Source organism: Penaeus vannamei, chromosome 14, assembly GCF_042767895.1.
Source record: "Penaeus vannamei isolate JL-2024 chromosome 14, ASM4276789v1, whole genome shotgun sequence".
Classification (NCBI taxonomy): domain Eukaryota; kingdom Metazoa; phylum Arthropoda; class Malacostraca; order Decapoda; family Penaeidae; genus Penaeus; species Penaeus vannamei.
Window position 1 is genome coordinate 38,767,274 of NC_091562.1, and position 18,301 is coordinate 38,785,574.

Here is an 18,301-nt window from a genome sequence, read left to right on the forward strand (position 1 = left end):
GGGCGAGTATGAGGGACAGATAGATGATAAGGGCTTATGAGGTGAACACATTAGGAGGATTATGAGGGCCGAAATAGAAAATGAGGTTTTTAGGAAAAATGTGAGGATTTAGGAGGTGAGAATGTTATGAGAAATATGAGAACCGAAATAGAAAATGAGGCTTTTAGGAAAAATATGAGGATTTTTGAGGTCAGAACATGATGAGAAAAATGAGAACCGAAATATAAATGAGTTTTTTAGGACGAATATGAGACAGCAAGGGTCATGCATGTATGATAATGAGGAAACATGAGGAATGAAAAAGAGAAAAAAACTAAGACAAAATATAAGATAAAGATTCATTGCGTGAAAGATTTTACAGATAGTAAAGGTATTATGAGGACTATGAGAGTATGAGGAGGGATATGAAGATCTATACACAGAATATGAGGCATCTAAAACAAATTATGAGATAAAGATTCACAGAAGAGGTAAAACGTTTTCTTGATAACATCATCTGCCGGAAGAAAGAGAAGGTCAAGGAGCTAAGGAGATTTCTGGGATAAACATGAGATATACTACGAAGATCTTGAGGGAAATATGTGGTTTATGAGGAGCTATGTGAGTCGTTCCAAGACGCAACGTGAAGAGGTTGTATGACTTTAACCGTTCTGCCTCATGTTTCCGGGTTGCAGGCACCTTTTTTCGATTTTTTTCTTTGTCACTCGAAAAATGTGATTTTTTTTTTTTTTAGTCACTCGAAAACTGTTTTTTTTTGTCATTCGAAAACTGTGATTTTTTTTATTAGTCACCCGAAAAATGTGATTTTTTTTCTTTTTTTTTTTAGTCACAAAAAATGTGATTTTTTTGTCACTCGAAAACCTGTGATATTATTTTTTAGTCGCTCGAAAAATGATTTTTTTTTTTTTTTTTTGTCATTCGAAAACTTTTTTTTCACTCGTCTCTATAACGCTCTTCTTCGTTATAGAGACGAGAAGACAGGAAAGAAGGAAAAAATAATGTGTATATGACGAAAAAATGGAGAACGAAACGAAATGATAAGAATAAGGAGGATGTAGAAGAACACGATTATAATGACGGGAAGAAAAAAAAATGTGTATATAGAGAATAAAAATAATGACAAGGGAAAATTATACATAACGAGAAGAATATATGAATAGTAAGTAGAAGAGAAGGAGAAGAAGGAGGAAGCAATACATAACAGCAAGAAGAAAATACATATAAGAAAAAGAGAAGGAGAAGAATATATAAATAGTAAGTAGAAGAGAAGGAGAAGAAGAAGAAGGAAGCAATACATAACAGCAAGAAGGGTATACACATAAGAAAAAGAGAAGGAGAAGAATATATAAATAGTAAGTAGAAGAGAAGGAGAAGAAGAAGAAGGAAGCAATACATAACAGCAAGAAGGGTATACACATAAGAAAAAGAGAAGGAGAAGAATATATAAATAGTAAGTAGAAGAGAAGGAGAAGAAGAAGAAGGAAGCAATACATAACAGCAAGAAGGGTATACACATAAGAAAAAGAGAAGGAGAAGAATATATAAATAGTAAGTAGAAGAGAAGGAGAAGAAGAAGAAGGAAGCAATACATAACAGCAAGAAGGGTATACACATAAGAAAAAGAGAAGGAGAAGAATATGTAAATAGTAAGTAGAAGGTATATACGACAAAGAGAAGGAGAAGAAGAAGGAAGTAATACATAACAGCAAGTAGAAAATAAATATAAGAAAAAGATGATAATTGACATGAATTAAGAAGATGCATATGACAAGAGAATGATATGTGGCAAGAATTAAGAAGAATATGACAAGAGAATGATATGTGACAAGAATTAAGAAGATGCATATGACAAGAATTAAGAAGATGCATATGACAAGAATTAAGAAGATGCATATGACAAGAATTAAGAAGATGCATATGACAAGAATTAAGAAGATGCATATGACAAGAATTAAGAAGATGCATATGACAAGAATTAAGAAGATGCATATGACAAGAATTAAGAAGATGCATATGACAAGAATTAAGAAGATGCATATGACAAGAATTAAGAAGATGCATATGACAAGAATTAAGAAGATGCATATGACAAGAATTAAGAAGATGCATATGACAAGAATTAGGAAGATGCATATGACAAGAGAATGATATGTGACAAGAATTAAGAAGAATATGACAAGGGAATAATATGTCTAGACGAAGATATATTTGAGAGAGACACTGACGGTAAGAAGAGAGACATGATGAAATAAAGATAAATATAGTAAGAATGAGAAAAAAATATAGGAAGGATGAGAATAAGAATAAGAAGAATAAGAAGGAAAAGGAGAAAGAGAAGAAGAAAAAGAAAAGGAGAAGAAAAAGAAGAAGGAAAAAGGAAGAGAAGAGGGAAAAAGAAGTAAAGGAATAGAAGAAGGAGAAAATAAAGAAGAAAAGAAGAAGAAAAAGGAATAGAAAAAGAGGAAAGAAAAGAAAAAGAAAAAGAAAAGAAGAAAGAAAAGAAAAAGAAGAAGACGAAAGAACAAATAATAATAATAAAGATAATAACAATAATAATAAGAGAACAAAAAGAAGAAAAGTAGATAAAAGAACAAGTAAAAGGAGAAGAAAAGAAATATCATAGCGTGTGTGTGACGTGACAAACTCACATCGATTCCGCCCCCCCCCCTCCCCCGCCCCCTCCTTTTTTTTTTTTTTTTTTTTTTTTTTTTTTTTTTTTTGAGTGTGGCTAATTTTAGCTTAAGTTCTTCCCTCGGCAGCGGGTTCCTGGCGAGGTAATAGAGCTTCTCTGGTTTTCGTCTCAAAAATAGTAAAAAAGACAATAATGATAATATATGTATAAATAAATAGAATTAGTAACTCTCGTTCGATGCCTGCTTTTATTATCATTATTATTATTATTATCATCATCATCATCATCATCATCATCATCATCATCATCATCATCATCATCATCATCATATCATCATCATCATCATCATCATCATCATCATCATCATTATTATTATTATTATTATTATTATTATTATTATTATCATTATCATTATTATTATTATTATCAATATAATTTTTTTCGTAACGCTTAACGAAGGCAAATTTCTCATGAAAAATACTCCTCCGATGGTTCATTAATATTTAATTGATTTAATGAGACAAATTGAACACCTTATTGATTTTTAGCGAGTAACGCACGGTATATTATGGTAACAAACTATAAGTTATGAAAAGTAAAAAAAATCATGTTACAGGGGTGTTATATCACGTATAAAATTATATATATTTTACAGGGGTTATATCATATATAATTACAGGGGTTATATCACGTATAAAATTATATATATATTTTACAGGGGTTATATCATATATAATTACAGGGGTTATATCACGTATATATATATATAGGGATATATATCATATATATATTTACAGGGGTTATATTTCACGTATAAAATTATATATAATTACAGAGGTTATATCACGTATAAAATTATATATATTTTACAGGGGTTATATCATATATAATTACAGAGGTTATATCACGTATAAAATTATATATATATTTTACAGGGGTTATATCATATATAATTACAGAGGTTATATCACGTATAAGATTATATATACATTTTACAGGGGTTATATCATATATAATTACAGGGGTTATATCACGTATAAGATTATATATATATTTTACAGGGGTTATATCATATATAAAAAGACATGAACTCTGATAAGCAAGTCTCCATAATAATGTCTTGCTGAGTGACAACAAAAGCGAGGAAAGTGAAACCTCCTGCAATAAGGGTGATAATTTAGGTTTATTCCATCTGTTCCAATGGTTATTCTTGGATTTTCACTGGCTTTCTGTTTCATTTTATACATATACATACATATATATATATATATATATATATATATATATATATATATATATATATATATATATATATACATAATATATATATATATATATATATATATATATATATATATATATATATATATAGAGAGAGAGAGAGAGAGAGAGAGAGAGAGAGAGAGAGAAAGAATGACAGAAAGAAGGAGACAGAAAGAATGACAGAAAGAGAGAGAGAGAGAGAGAGAGAGAGAGAAGAGAGAGAGAGAGAGAGAGAGAGAGAGAGAGAGAGAGAGAGAGAGAGAGACAGACAGAAAGAATGACAGAAAGAAAGAGAGACAGGAGCAAGAACAGAGACAGAGAGAAGAGAAGAAGAGAGAGAGAGAGAGAGAGAGAGAGAGAGAGAGAGAGAGAGAGAGAGAGAGAGAGAGAGAGAGAGAGAGAGAGAGAGAGAGAGAGAACGAGAACGAGTAAAATCAGAGAGTGAGTAATAATGGCAGAGAGAGAGAGGAAAGAGAGAGAGAGAGAGAGAGAGAGAGAGAGAGAGACAGAGAGAGAGAGAGAGAGAGAAAGAGAAAGAGAAAGAGAGAGAGAGACAGAGACAGAGACAGAGACAGAGACAGAGACAGAGACAGAGAAAGAGAAAGAGAAAGAGAAAGAGAAAGAGAAAGAGAGATAGAGAGAGATAGAGAGAGAGAGAGAGAGAGACAGAGACAGAGAAAGAGAAAGAGAAAGACAGAAAGACATAGAAATTTTAAATTCAAACATTTAGTTTTCATTCCACTTGTTACAAAGGTTATTCCTGCAGTGTCACAGGCTGTTTCATGCCTTCGTCTAAATTACCCCCCCCCCCTCCTGTGTGCAAGGGATGGCCGGGGATACCACCCACTGGCGGTGCGGGAATTGAACGCGGGTCAGTAAGCTAGAGACCGCCCACCAACACATCAATCGGCACACTCAAAACGCTAATCATAAGTCAGTGAGTAGAGGAACCAGATGTTAATGTAGAACAGATATACCGAATATTATTATATGTTTGTATATATATATATATATATATATATATATATATATATATATATATATATATATATATATATATATATATATATATATATATATATATATATATATACGAGTATATATGTATATATAAATATATATATATATATATATATACATATATATATATATATATATATATATATATATGTATATATATATATATTTGTGTGTTTATATATATATATATATGTGTGTGTGTGTGTGTGTGTGTGTGTGTGTATGTGTGTGTGTGTGTGTGTGTGTGTGTGTGTGTGTGTGTGTGTGTGTATGTATATATGTATATATATTGTATAGAGAGATAGGTAAATAGATAGATAGATAGAGAGAGAGAGATGAATAGATTGATGAATTGATAGATTGTTATATTGATAGGTAGATAGATAGATAGCTTCATTGATAGATAGATAGATAGATAGATAGATAGATAAACAGATAGATTAGTTGATAGATAAATAGACAGATGGATAGACAGACAGATAGATAGACAGACAGAATGATAGATATAAAGACAGACAGATAGATAGATATAGATATATATCACACTATCATTCTATTCATTACGGCGGCAGCGAATTGATTAAGGGAAAGGTAAAAGGTAAGTCAATATGCGCAAGCGACGATTGATGAAACAAGTTGACGCTTTGATGAGGAAAATGAAGCTGGAAGGTAAAAGAAGGAGGACGTCTTTGAAGGTTTATGAGGTGGAGTGGCATCGAGGATTATGAGGTTTCGTTGAGGTCTGTTAAGAGTGAGAAGAAGAATGAGGGTTCTGTGATGAGGATGAGGTGTTTGGCGAGGAGTAGGAGGAGATTAGGATAAAAGGGAGATTTTTGGTTTCGTAGGAGAACACGAGTCAAAGTTTAATGAGGTTTAGGAAGATTGTGATAAAGAATGTAAGGCGTGTATGAGGTGTGTGAGTTTTTTATGAGAAATGGGAGGATCGGAGGTGAGAAAGTTTGTAATACGAGGAGAAACAAATGAGTTTTTTATGAGGAAGGGGAGGTAGTGAGCTTTCAGAAATGTATGTGAAGTGAAGTGAAGTGAAGTGAAGTGAGGTGAAGTGAAGTGAGGTGAGGATTAACAAAGAAGCGGAGGAGGTAGTGAAATTTCTAAAATGTACGTAAAGTGAAGTGAGGTGAAGTGAAGTGAAGTGAGGTGAGGATTAACAAAGAAGCGGAGGAGGTAGTGAAATTTCTAAAATGTACGTGAAGTGAAGTGAAGTGAAGTGAGAATTAACAGAGAATCGAAGAAGATAGTGAGATGTGCACGAAGGAAAGCGAAGTGAGGATAAATAAAGGACCCAGAATTGACTTAACAAGGAATATGTCGTATATAACAAGACACACGGCCAAAGTTGGTTAATATGAGATGCCACCGAAGGAAATATGAAACGAACGATTGCACAGATTCACCAAAAGAATCATTTCTTAGAAGATGCTCTCAAGAATATTATGAGGAAAAGAAACGTACCATAAGACTTCTGAAAGGAATATGATACGGTTAAAATTCGGAAAGGAATTTTGAAAGAGGAACTTCGAGAAGAAATAATATAGTTTGACGAAGATATGTGAAATTTTGGAAGAAGGAATGTAAGAGTATGTGGAATAGCGAGAGAGAGAGAGAGAGAGAGAGAGAGAGAGAGAGCGAGAGAGAGAGAGAGAGAGAGAGAGAAGAGAGAGAGAGAGAGAGAGAGAGAGAGAGAGAGAGAGTAGAGAGAGAGAGAGAGAGAGAGAGAGAGAGATCTATTTCCTACTCCCTTTTGAGGAGGAAATAGAAACAGGGGGGGGGGGGGGGTGAGAAATACCAGGGGGCGCCGTGGTTTTAGTTAATGAGTTTTATTTATTTATTTGTTTGTTTGTTTCGTTAGTAGTGCGTTGATAAAGTATGGTAACCTTGATGTTTAATATTTCGTGTCCCTTTAATTACACAATTCGTAGCATTTTGATGCCCCGAGAAAAAATCTAGGGGACGGCAACCCTCATTTGAAATCGTGAATGAAAAAAGGAGCAAAGTTTAATGTCAATGATGATGGTTGCGATGACAGTGATAATGGTAATGATGATCATGATAAATGAGGATAACTGTATTCATAATAATGATAATATTGATAACAACAACATTACTCATTATAGTAATGATAAAGACAATAACAGTGATAGTAATGACAATGATGATAATGATAATGAAAACAATAACAATGATAATGATAACGATACTGATATTTATAGTGATAATAATGATAATGAAAGTAATGATAACAATAATTATAATAACTAATAATAATGATAATGGGTGATAATCAAAATGATAACGACAATGCCAATAACGATAACAATGATAACTAAGACAACAACAACAACAACAAAAAACGAAATTGAGACAGAAGAACCCCCCCCCAAAAAAAAAAAAAAAAATCAACATTGACTCTCAAAAAGTACCCCAGAAAACGTAAGAGAGAGAGAGAGAGAGAGAGAGAGAGAGAGAGAGAGAGAGAGAGAGAGAGAGAGAGAGAGAGAGAGAGAGAGAGAGAGAGAGAGAAAGACACAGACAGACAGAGAGAGAGAGAGAGAGAGAGCGAGAGAGAGAGAGAGAGAGAGAGAGAGAGAGAGAGATAGAGAGAGAGAGAGAGAGAGAGAGAGAGAGAGAGAGAGAGAGAGACAGAGATAAAGAGAGAGAGAGAAAAAATAGAAAGATAGATAGATAGATAGACAGATAGAGAGAGAGAGATGGATAGATAAATAGAAGTATAGGCGACCAAGCGAGGGAGCTGCGCAAATAGGCGGCACGAAAACTGCACCGCGACACCCTAGCGAGAGAAAGTAATTTAGTACACCCGACGGAGGCTAATCGTCAGCCTTCGTCGGGTGTACTAAATTAACTTCTTTCTGCCTCTGTATTTCAGGCGGTGTCGATTGCATTGCTCTGCAGGAAGCTCTCGGAGGGAAGTCTGGCGTCTAAAGAAATTCTGGAGTTATTTTTGATTTATCTTAAAATGATTTCTTCTCGTATTTTTGGTTGTTTATTTGCTTGATTGTGCATTTGTTTGTTTATTGTTTACTAATTTGTTTGTATATTTGTTATCAGTTGATTAATCAATTGATTATTTTATCTATTTACTAATTCATCATCATCTATGTCATCATCATCATCCTCTTCACCATTGTCTGTTTATTATTGACTTATATTTATCCTTTTATTATTTATTCAAATTCATCCTTTTATTATTGATTTATATTCATCAATCTATTATTTATTCATATTTATCCTTTTATTATTTATCTATATTTATTATAATCCTTTTTTATGATAGCCGATTTTAGTTTACTGAAATCGCGATTCTGACTTTTACTTTTTTGTCAGTAAGGAAAGAGTATATTAATTTTTCTGCCAATAGTAGAAAATGTTGAACCACAAACATATATTTTAATTCAATGTTTTTTTCAAGTTTCAAGAGCAAGTTCTTGGATGTCCACTCTGCTGTCTGGAATCGACTTGCTTTGTGTGTATGTCCACGTGCACATGTGTATGTTTTTCTCTCTTCTTTCTGTTTGTCTGTCTCCCCCTTTCTCTTCTCTGTTTCTGTCTCTGGTTCTCTCTGTCTGTTTGTCTGTCTCGCCCTCTCCACTTCTGTTTCTGTCTCTCTCTGTATGTCTGTCTCTCTCTCTCTTTCTCTTCCTTTCTTTGTCTCTCTCTCTCTCTCTGTCAGTCTGCTTGTCTGTCTCTCTCTGTCTCTGTCTCTGTCGCTCGCTCTCTCTCGCTCTCTCTCTCTCTCTCTCTCTCTCTCTCTCTCTCTCCTCTCTCTCTCTCTCCCTCTCCCTCTCTCTCTCTCTCTCTCTCTCTCTCTCTCTCTCTCTCTCTCTCTCTCTCTCTGCCCCCTTTTCCTCTTCTTCTTCCCAACTTCCCACTTTCCTTTTTAACCCTTAAGAAAGTTCACTCTATATCTCAAGGAAAATGAATTCTTTTAGTGGTTTCTTTACGCTGTCTGAGTTCGCTGTATGTTAGTGCCGAAATCTATTGTTAGGGGGCGCTGCTTTTGTGCGTTGTATGTGTGTATGGAAGTATGTTATTCGTGGTTAGTCATGTTGCCTTAATGCATTCGGGTATGTATGGAAAATATGTTATATGTGGTTTGTGATGTTGGCTTAAAATGCATTCGCGTATGTATGGAAAAAGTGTTATATGTGGTTTGTGATGTTGGCTTAAAATGCATTCGCGTATGTATGGAAAATGTGTTATTTGTTTTTTGTGATGTTGGCTTAAAATGCATTCGCGTATGTATGGAAATGTGTTATTTGTGGTTTGTGATGTTGGCTTAAAATGCATTCGCGTATGTATGGAAAATGTGTTATTTGTTTTTTGTGATGTTGGCTTAAAATGCATTCGCGTATGTATGGAAATGTGTTATTTGTGGTTTGTGATGTTGGCTTAAAATGCATTCGCGTATGTATGGAAAATGTGTTATATGTGGTTTGTGATGTTGGCTTGAAATGCATTCGCGTATGTATGGAAAATGTGTTATTTGTTTTTTGTGATGTTGGCTTAAAATGCATTCGCGTATGTATGGAAATGTGTTATTTGTGGTTTGTGATGTTGGCTTAAAATGCATTCGCGTATGTATGGAAAATGTGTTATATGTGGTTTGTGATGTTGGCTTGAAATGCATTCGCGTATGTATGGAAAATGTGTTATTTGTTTTTTGTGATGTTGGCTTAAAATGCATTCGCGTGTATGTATGGAAACGTGTTATTTGTGGTTTGTGGTGTTGGCTTAAAATGCATTCGCGTATGTATGGAAAATGTGTTATATGTGGTTTGTGATGTTGGCTTGAAATGCATTCGCGTATGTATGGAAAATGTGTTATTTGTTTTTTGTGATGTTGGCTTAAAATGCATTCGCGTATGTATGGAAATGTGTTATTTGTGGTTTGTGATGTTGGCTTAAAATGCATTCGCGTATGTATGGAAAATGTGTTATATGTGGTTTGTGATGTTGGCTTGAAATGCATTCGCGTATGTATGGAAAATGTGTTATATGTGGTTTGTGATGTTGGCTTGAAATGCATTCGCGTATGTATGGAAAATGTGTTATATGTGGTTTGTGATGTTGGCTTGAAATGCATTCGCGTATGTATGGAAAATGTGTTATATGTGGTTTGTGATGTTGGCTTGAAATGCATTCGCGTATGTATGGAAAATGTGTTATTTGTTTTTTGTGATGTTGGCTTAAAATGCATTCGCGTATGTATGGAAAATATGTTATTTGTGGTTTGTGATGTTGGCTTAATGCATTCGCGTATGTATGGAAAATATGTTATTTGTGGTTTGTGATGTTGGCTTAATACATTCGCTGTTTGTGGTTAGACACGTGGTGTAGTTTGTTGTATGTGTTTGTTGTATGTTGTATTTTGTCGATTGTTTGTTGATTGTTTGTTAGATAAGTGACTTGAAATATTTTGCCATTTTATGAATTCGTTAGACCTCTCACCTCTTTTACTTTTCTCTCTTCCTACTTCTCTCTTCTCTTCCGCTATCCCTACTTATCCCTCCTCCGTCTTTTCCTTCTTTCATCCATTTCTCATCTCCTTTTCCCTCGCCTTTTTTTCTCTTCCCTTCTCTTTCCCTTCTTTCCACTCTTTCTTCTCTCCATTCCGCCATCTCTCCCCCTAATCTTCTCTTCCCTCCTCCTTCTCTCCCTTCATCCGTCTCCTCACTGCTCCATCTCTCTCCTCAGTCCTGCTCTCCTCTCATTCTTCTCTCTCCTCATTCTTCTCTTCCCTCTCCCATCCCTCCCATAACATCCTTCTCGCCTCCTTTCCTCTAGTTCTCTCCTCAGTCTTCCTCTCCCCTCCCTTCCTCTCCTCCTTCCTCCTTCTATCTCTCCTCCTCAGCCCTCCTCTCCTTCCTCTCTCTCCCTCCTTCTCATCCCTCCCCTCTTTCTCTCCCCCTCCTTCTATCCCTCCCCTCTTTCTCTCTCCCTCCTTTCTATCCCTCCCCTCCCTTCCTCTCTCACTTTCTCTCTCCCCCTCCTTCTATCTCCCTCCCCTCCTTCCTCTCTCCCTCATCTCGTTCCTCCCTCCTTCTATCCCTCCCCTCTTTCTCTCTCCTCCCTCCTTCTATCCCTCCTCCCTCAATCTCTCCCCTCTTTCTATCTCTCCCTCCTTCTATCCCTCCTCTCCTTCCTCTCTCCCCTCCTTCTATCCCTCCCCTCTTTCTCTCTCCCCTCCTTCTATCCCTCCCCTCAATCCTCCCCTCTTTCTCTCTCCCCTCCTTCTATCCCTCCCCTCCTTCCTCTCTCCTTTCTCTCTCCCCTCCTTCTATCCCTCCCCTCCTTCTATCCCTCCCCTCCTTCCTCTCTCCCCTCCTTCTATCCCTCCTTCCTCTCCCTCCTTCCTATCTCTCCCTCAGTCCTTCTATCCCTCCCTCAGTCCTCTCCTTCCTCTCTCTCCCCTCCTTCTATGCCTACCCCTCCTCCCTCTCTCCCCTCCTTCTATCCCTCTCTCCCTCAATCCTCCCTCCTTTCCCTCTCCCTCTCCTTCTATCCCTCCCTCCTCCTTCTATCCCTTCCCCTCCTTCCTTCTCTCCTTCTCAGTCCTCTCTCTATCCTCCTCCCTCTTTCTCTCTCCCCTCCTTCTATCCCTCCCCTCAATCCTCCCTCCTTCCTCTCTCCCCTCCTTCTATCCCTCCCCTCTTTCTCTCACCGTGGAGTCGAAGCTTCTCGAATAACCTAACCCGGAATGAGGGGTCGTTGTGCTTCTAGAAGAATCTGGAATGTTGGTCCCGAGTTTGCGGTGAATGAACTTGTGTGCAATTCCTGTTGTTTTCTCTCAGGTTTGGTTGTCTGTGTGGGGTGGGGGGGGTGGGTGGCGGGGGTGAGCGGAACGGATGGGGTGGGGGTGTTTGTGTGAAGGGGGTGGGTGTGTGGGGGTGTTTGTGTGTGGGGTGGGTGGGAGTTGTATGTGTGAGGGTGTGTTTGTGTGTGTGTGTGGGGGGGGTGGGGGGGTTGTATGTGTGTGTGTACGTGTGAGTGTGTTTGCTTGTTTGTTTGTGTGTGTGGGCGTGTTCGTGTGTGTGTGTGTTTGTGTTTGCCTTTTTCTCTCCCTATCTCGTTCTTTTCGGTTATATCGTTGTCTCTGTTTCTCCTTCTTCTTTTCCCACATTTTTCTTTATTCCACGGTATTACTTCTCGCCGTCCAACACACACGCACATGCGCATAGATAGATAAGTAGATAGATAGATAAATAGATAGATAGAGAGAGAGAAAGAGAAAGAGATAGAAAGATATATATATATATATATATATATATATATGTATATATATATAGAGAGATGAGAGTAGAGAGATGAGAGAGAGAGAGATGAGAGAGAGAGAGAGAGAGAGAGAGAGAGATATATAGAGAAAGAGATAGAAAGAGAATAGATAGATAGAGAAAGGGAAAGAGAGAGGGAGAGAGAGAGAGAAAGAGAGAGAGAGAGAGAGAGAGAGAGAGAGAGAGAGAGAGAGGGAGAGAGAGAGAGAGAGAGAGAGAGAGAGAGAGAGATAAAGAGATAGAGAGAGAGAGAGAGAGAGAGAGAGAGAGAGAGAGAGAAAGAAAGAGAGATATATAGATAGATAGATAGAGAGAGAAAGAGAGAGAAAGAAAAGAGAAAATACCTTCGCATTACAGAGAACAAGATCTCTATATCACCTTGAAAGCAAAAACAGTTTTCAGTTTCAACAGAAGCGGAAGAAACGATTAGCATATTATGCGTTAAAGCACAAATTATTGCTTTCTCGTAAGATGTCAAGACGGTGTAATTTGACTTCAGTTTCATTTATTTCTCTTTTTTTTCTCTCTTTCTCTTCTTCTCTTCCTTCCATTTTATGTTTCTCGCTGCTCCTACCATTCTGTATTCCTCCCTCCCTCCATCTTTCTCACCGCTCTGTCCGTCTCTCCTCATTTTTCTCTTCCCTTCTTCTTCTCTTCTCCTTCCCTTCCTCCTCTCCTCCTTCTCTTCTCTCCTCCTTCTCTCTTCTCATCCTTCCCTCTTCTCCTCCCTCCTTCCTTCTTCTCCTCTCCTCCTTCTCTTCTCTCCTCCTTCTCTCTTCTCATCCTTCCCTCTTCTTCTCCCTCCTTCCTTCTTCTTCTCTCCCTCCTTGTCTCCTCTCCTCCTTTCCTCACCTCTCCTTCCCTCTTCTCCTCCTCTCCTCCTTTCATCCTCTTCTCCTCCTTCCCTCCTCTCCTTCTTCTCTCTTCTTCTCCTCCTTCCTCCTCTCCTCCTTCCTCTTCTCCTCCTTCCCTCTTTTCCTCCCTCCTTCCATCTTCTCCTCCTTCCTCCTCTCCTCCTTCCCTCCTCTCCTTCTGTTCTCCTAATTATCAGTAATTACCCTCATTAAGCAGCTCGCATTGCTCTCAAACAACAAATTTGCTTCAATTTACTCAATTTATTCAATTTACGGATAATCAATGTTTCTGTAACGATCACTTTTGCATCGGAAGCTAAAGTCTATGTTAATGATGACTGCGAAATGAGGATGATAATAATGATGATTATAATGATGATCATGATAGTAATGATAATAACGATAATGAGGATAATGATAATAAGAGTATAATAATAGTGTTGATGATAATGATGATTATAATGATGATCATGATAGTAATGATAATAACGATAATGAGGATAATGATAATAATAGTAATGATGATAATGATAATGACAATAATGGTAATGATGATAATGATGATACAAATCATAGTAATGGTGATATTGATAATTATAATAATGATGATAATAGTAATGATAATAACGATAATGATGATAATGATAATGATAATAATGTTAATAATAATGATGATAATGATAATGATAATAATAGTAATAATAATAACGATAATGATGATAAGGATAATAATAGTAATGATGATAATGAGAATAATAATAATGATAATAATAGTAATAATAATAACGATAATGATGATAAGGATAATAATAGTAATGATGATAATGATAATAATAATAATGATAATAATAGTAATGATGATAACGATAATGAGGATAATGATAATAATAGTAATGATGATAATGATAATAATAATAATGATAATGATGATAATGATAATAATAGTAATGATAATATATTAATTATATATAATGATAAAAATAATATTAATAATTACTATAACGATAATAATGATATTAAATCATTGAATGATAATAGTAGTAATGATATAAAGAACATTATTAATATGATAATAATAGTAATGATAATAACGATTATGGATGATAATGAATCTTAATATTGATAAAAATAGTAATGATAATAATATTTTATTTGATAATAATGATAATAAAGAATGAGTAATAATAGTAATAATGATAATGATGACGATAACAATAGTAATAATAATAATGATAATGATAATAATGATGATGATGGTGATGATGAAGTTGAAGAGGAGGGTGATGATGATGATGATGATGATAATGACAAAAAATAACAACAAAAGCAATAACGATAATAGCAATAATAATTATAACGAATACCACCAATAACAACAAAATGTGAATAGTGATGTAGTGATAATAAGCCCATAAAGATAATGATAAAACAATTGTATCCATGATATAATGATATCAACGTAAACAATGATTAGGTGAAGGTAATAATAATAATATTGATGATGATAAGAATGATAATGAAGTACAAGAAGAAATTGAAATGAAAAAAATCACAAAAACAAAAACAGGAAAAAATAGAATTAAAAGGAAAAAAAAGAAAGAAACAAAGAAATAGAAATAAAAAGCATAAAAACAAAAGCAAAAAAAAAAAACAGGAAAAAATATAATTAAAAGGAAAAGAAAAGAAAGAAACAAAGAAATAGAAATAAAAAAACATAAAAACAAAAGCAAAAAAAAAAAAAGAAAAAAAAAGGAAAAAAAAAGACAGTCACGTTTTATCAACCATAATCAAAATGGCTTCATTCACAGGACTCCCATAATTATGACATTTGTAGATTCACGTCTGTTAATTAATTTTGTCTGGCGAAATAAGGGCGGCTTTGGTTGTGTGTCAGACAAGGCGAATATATAATTATGAACTTATTATCATTATGGTTATATTATTGGGATTATTACTATTATCATAATTACTGTTGTTCGTGTGATTGTTGTTGAATTTCATGTTTTAGTATCGTTATTGTTATTTTTTGTTATCATTATCGTTATTATTTCTGTTGTTTTTGGCTTTATTATTATGACAAGCATCATTATTCTTGCTGTTATAGTTATTGTTATCATTATCGTTGTTATTGTGCTATTTTCTTTATCACTGTTATTTTCGTTATCATTGATAGTTCCCATTATTGTTATTACTAATATTATCCTTTGTATTACTTTTATTATTGAAATTATCACCCTTATTATTGATTTTGTAGTTACTTTTGTCATTACTATTATCATCATTAATATTATGAGTATTATCATTATTGTCATTATTATCAATAGCATTATCATTACCATTATTATTATTATTATATTTATTATTACCATTAATAGTTATAACTGTTATTATCATTACTTTTACTACTACTATTATTATCATTGTCTTTATCATATCAATAGTTATTATCACTACTATTATTACTTTTACTACTATCATTATTGCTATTGCTATCATTTTTATTACCATTATTATTATTATCATTACTATAATCATATTTATAATTAATATTTATCTATTACCATTATCATCATTGTTATTGTTGCTATCATCATCATTATCACTGTTATCATTATGATCATTATCATTGATATTATTGTTATTATTATCATTATCACTGAACCGTATTTATGTTGACAAATAAAAAAAAAAAGTATGAATAAGAATGAATATCTCATTCAGGTGTCGAATACATCTTGGTCAGAAAAACATGAATTTCTGACTAAAGTCCCTATCACACTATCACTATTTTTTTTATAACTTTTTTTTATAACTTTTTTTTTATATAGTCTCTATCACACTATCACATTTTCAATCATTTTTTTTTGCGTTTTCGAATGAACTTTCTGAATGAAAATCGACTGACGAACGTAAACAAACATGGCGCTATCGGAGTGAGGTCCCGGGAATCACACGAACATTCTTATATATATTACGTTACTTTAAAGAAATATGATGATGTATATTGTATATACGGATGTTCTAAAATATTAGCTCATGTTAATATACACTCATCTTATCTAATCTATCAATAGTACAAGATCAAGACGGTAATTAGTCAGACTCAAATTTAAGGCCGTGTCACACTAGCACTTTTTCCGTCAATTTTTTGACAATTTTATTTAACATAAATACAAACATTCTCGAATATAGCTCTTGATTTGGCTTAAAAAAGTTGACGGAAAAGTTTTCAGACGGAAACGATCATTATCGTCTGACTGGAGAATCGACAATTGGCTCAAAAATTGACAAAATTTCAGAAAATTGACCAAAAAATTGACGGAAAAAGTGCTAGTGTGACAGCACCTTTAGACGAAAACGTAAAAAATGACGGAAAAAGTGATAGCGTGATAAGGTTTTTAGATGTATTCGAAACCGGTCAAATACATCTCTTGTTCTGTGACGAAATTTATTCTCATACGTAACTTTTCTATATCATTATCATTATTTTTATTATTATCTAATTTTATCATTGCCATTATTATTGTTATTATTATCACTGTTATTATCATCATTGTCATTGTTATTTTCGTTATTATTATCAATATTATCATCATTATCTTTATTATAATCTAATTTTATCATTGCCATTATTATTGTTATTATTATCATTATTATTATCATCATTGTCATTGTTATTTTCGTTATTATTATCAATATTATCATCATTATCATTATTATTGTCTTTATTATTGTTATCATCAATGTTACTGCAATTATTACTATTATCGTTATTAGCTTTATAATTCATCATTATCATCATTGTAACTATTATCATTAATATTATTATGTATCATCAAAATCATTATTATTATTGTTGTTATCATCATACTTATCATTATCACTATTATCATTATCATCATTTTCATTATAATCACTATTATGATGATGATTTTCAGTATTATTAGCAGTAGTTATCATTATTCTTTTCATTATTGACATGATAATCATCATTATTACTATTTTCATCACCACTTTTATTATTGTTTTATCATCGCTACCATCATCATAAGCATCCTTATTATTACTGCCATTATCATTTATATCGTTTCTTATAATCATATTATCAATACCAAAATAGTTTCCCATCCAACATATATCCATACGCGCTAATATCAACATAGGAGCTGATGGAACAACCCGATATTATCATCATACGGTTCACGACCTTATTGTATTAGGAAAACCGGGTACAATTTGATGCCTTGGAACACATTACCATCCCCCCTTCCCCCCTTCCCCCCCCCTCCCAACATGTGATCTCCTCCCCCCGCCCACATTACAATTCCCCCTTCCCCCTCCCCCCTCCCAGGATGTGATCTCCTCTCCCGTCCACCCCACGGACTCCCCCGCCCACCCCATCAGCTCCACGCCACGCCCACCCCATCAACTCTACCCCCCGCCCACCACATGAACTCCACCCCACGCCCCCCACCACGAACTCCTCCCCCGCCCACCCCACCACGAACTCCACCCCCGCCCACCCCATCAACTCCACCCCCCGCCCACCCCATCACCTCCACCCCAGCCCCCCACCACGAACTCCACCCCCCGCCCACCACATGAACTCCACCCCCGCCCACCCCATCACCTCCACCCCACGCCCACCACATAAACCCCCCCTCCCTCCGCCCACGCCCCTTCCCCAACCCTCTCCAATCGTAGGTTTATCTCTCCGCTCTCTGATCCTCTCCGCTTGTGTTTGAAACGGTGAATCAGCTGATATTTGCTCTTCTTATCGCCTCTGTGGGGGCTAGTGATTACTCTCTTCCGACTAATAGTACTGAGGTTTACTTATCAAAGGGGTTAGTCGTCTTTTTCTTGGAGACACGAAGGGGTAGGTCGCAATTCCATGTGCAAATACGGGTAATCACATACGAGGGAGTAGCTATGAATGTACACGTAGGCTTGTTGAGAGAGAGAGAGAGAGAGAGAGAGAGAGAGAGAGAGAGAGAGAGAGAGAGAGAGAGAGAGAGAGAGAGAGAGAGAGAGAGAGAGAGAGAGAGAGAGAGAGAGAGAGAGAGAGAGAGAGAGAGAGAGAGAGAGAGAGAGAGAGAGAGAGAGAGAGAGAGAGAGAGAGAGAGAGAGAGAGAGAGAGAGAGCGAGAGAGCGAGAGAGAGAGCGAGAGAGAGAGAGCGAGAGAGAGAGAGAGAGAGAGAGAGAGAGAGAGAGAGAGAGAGAGA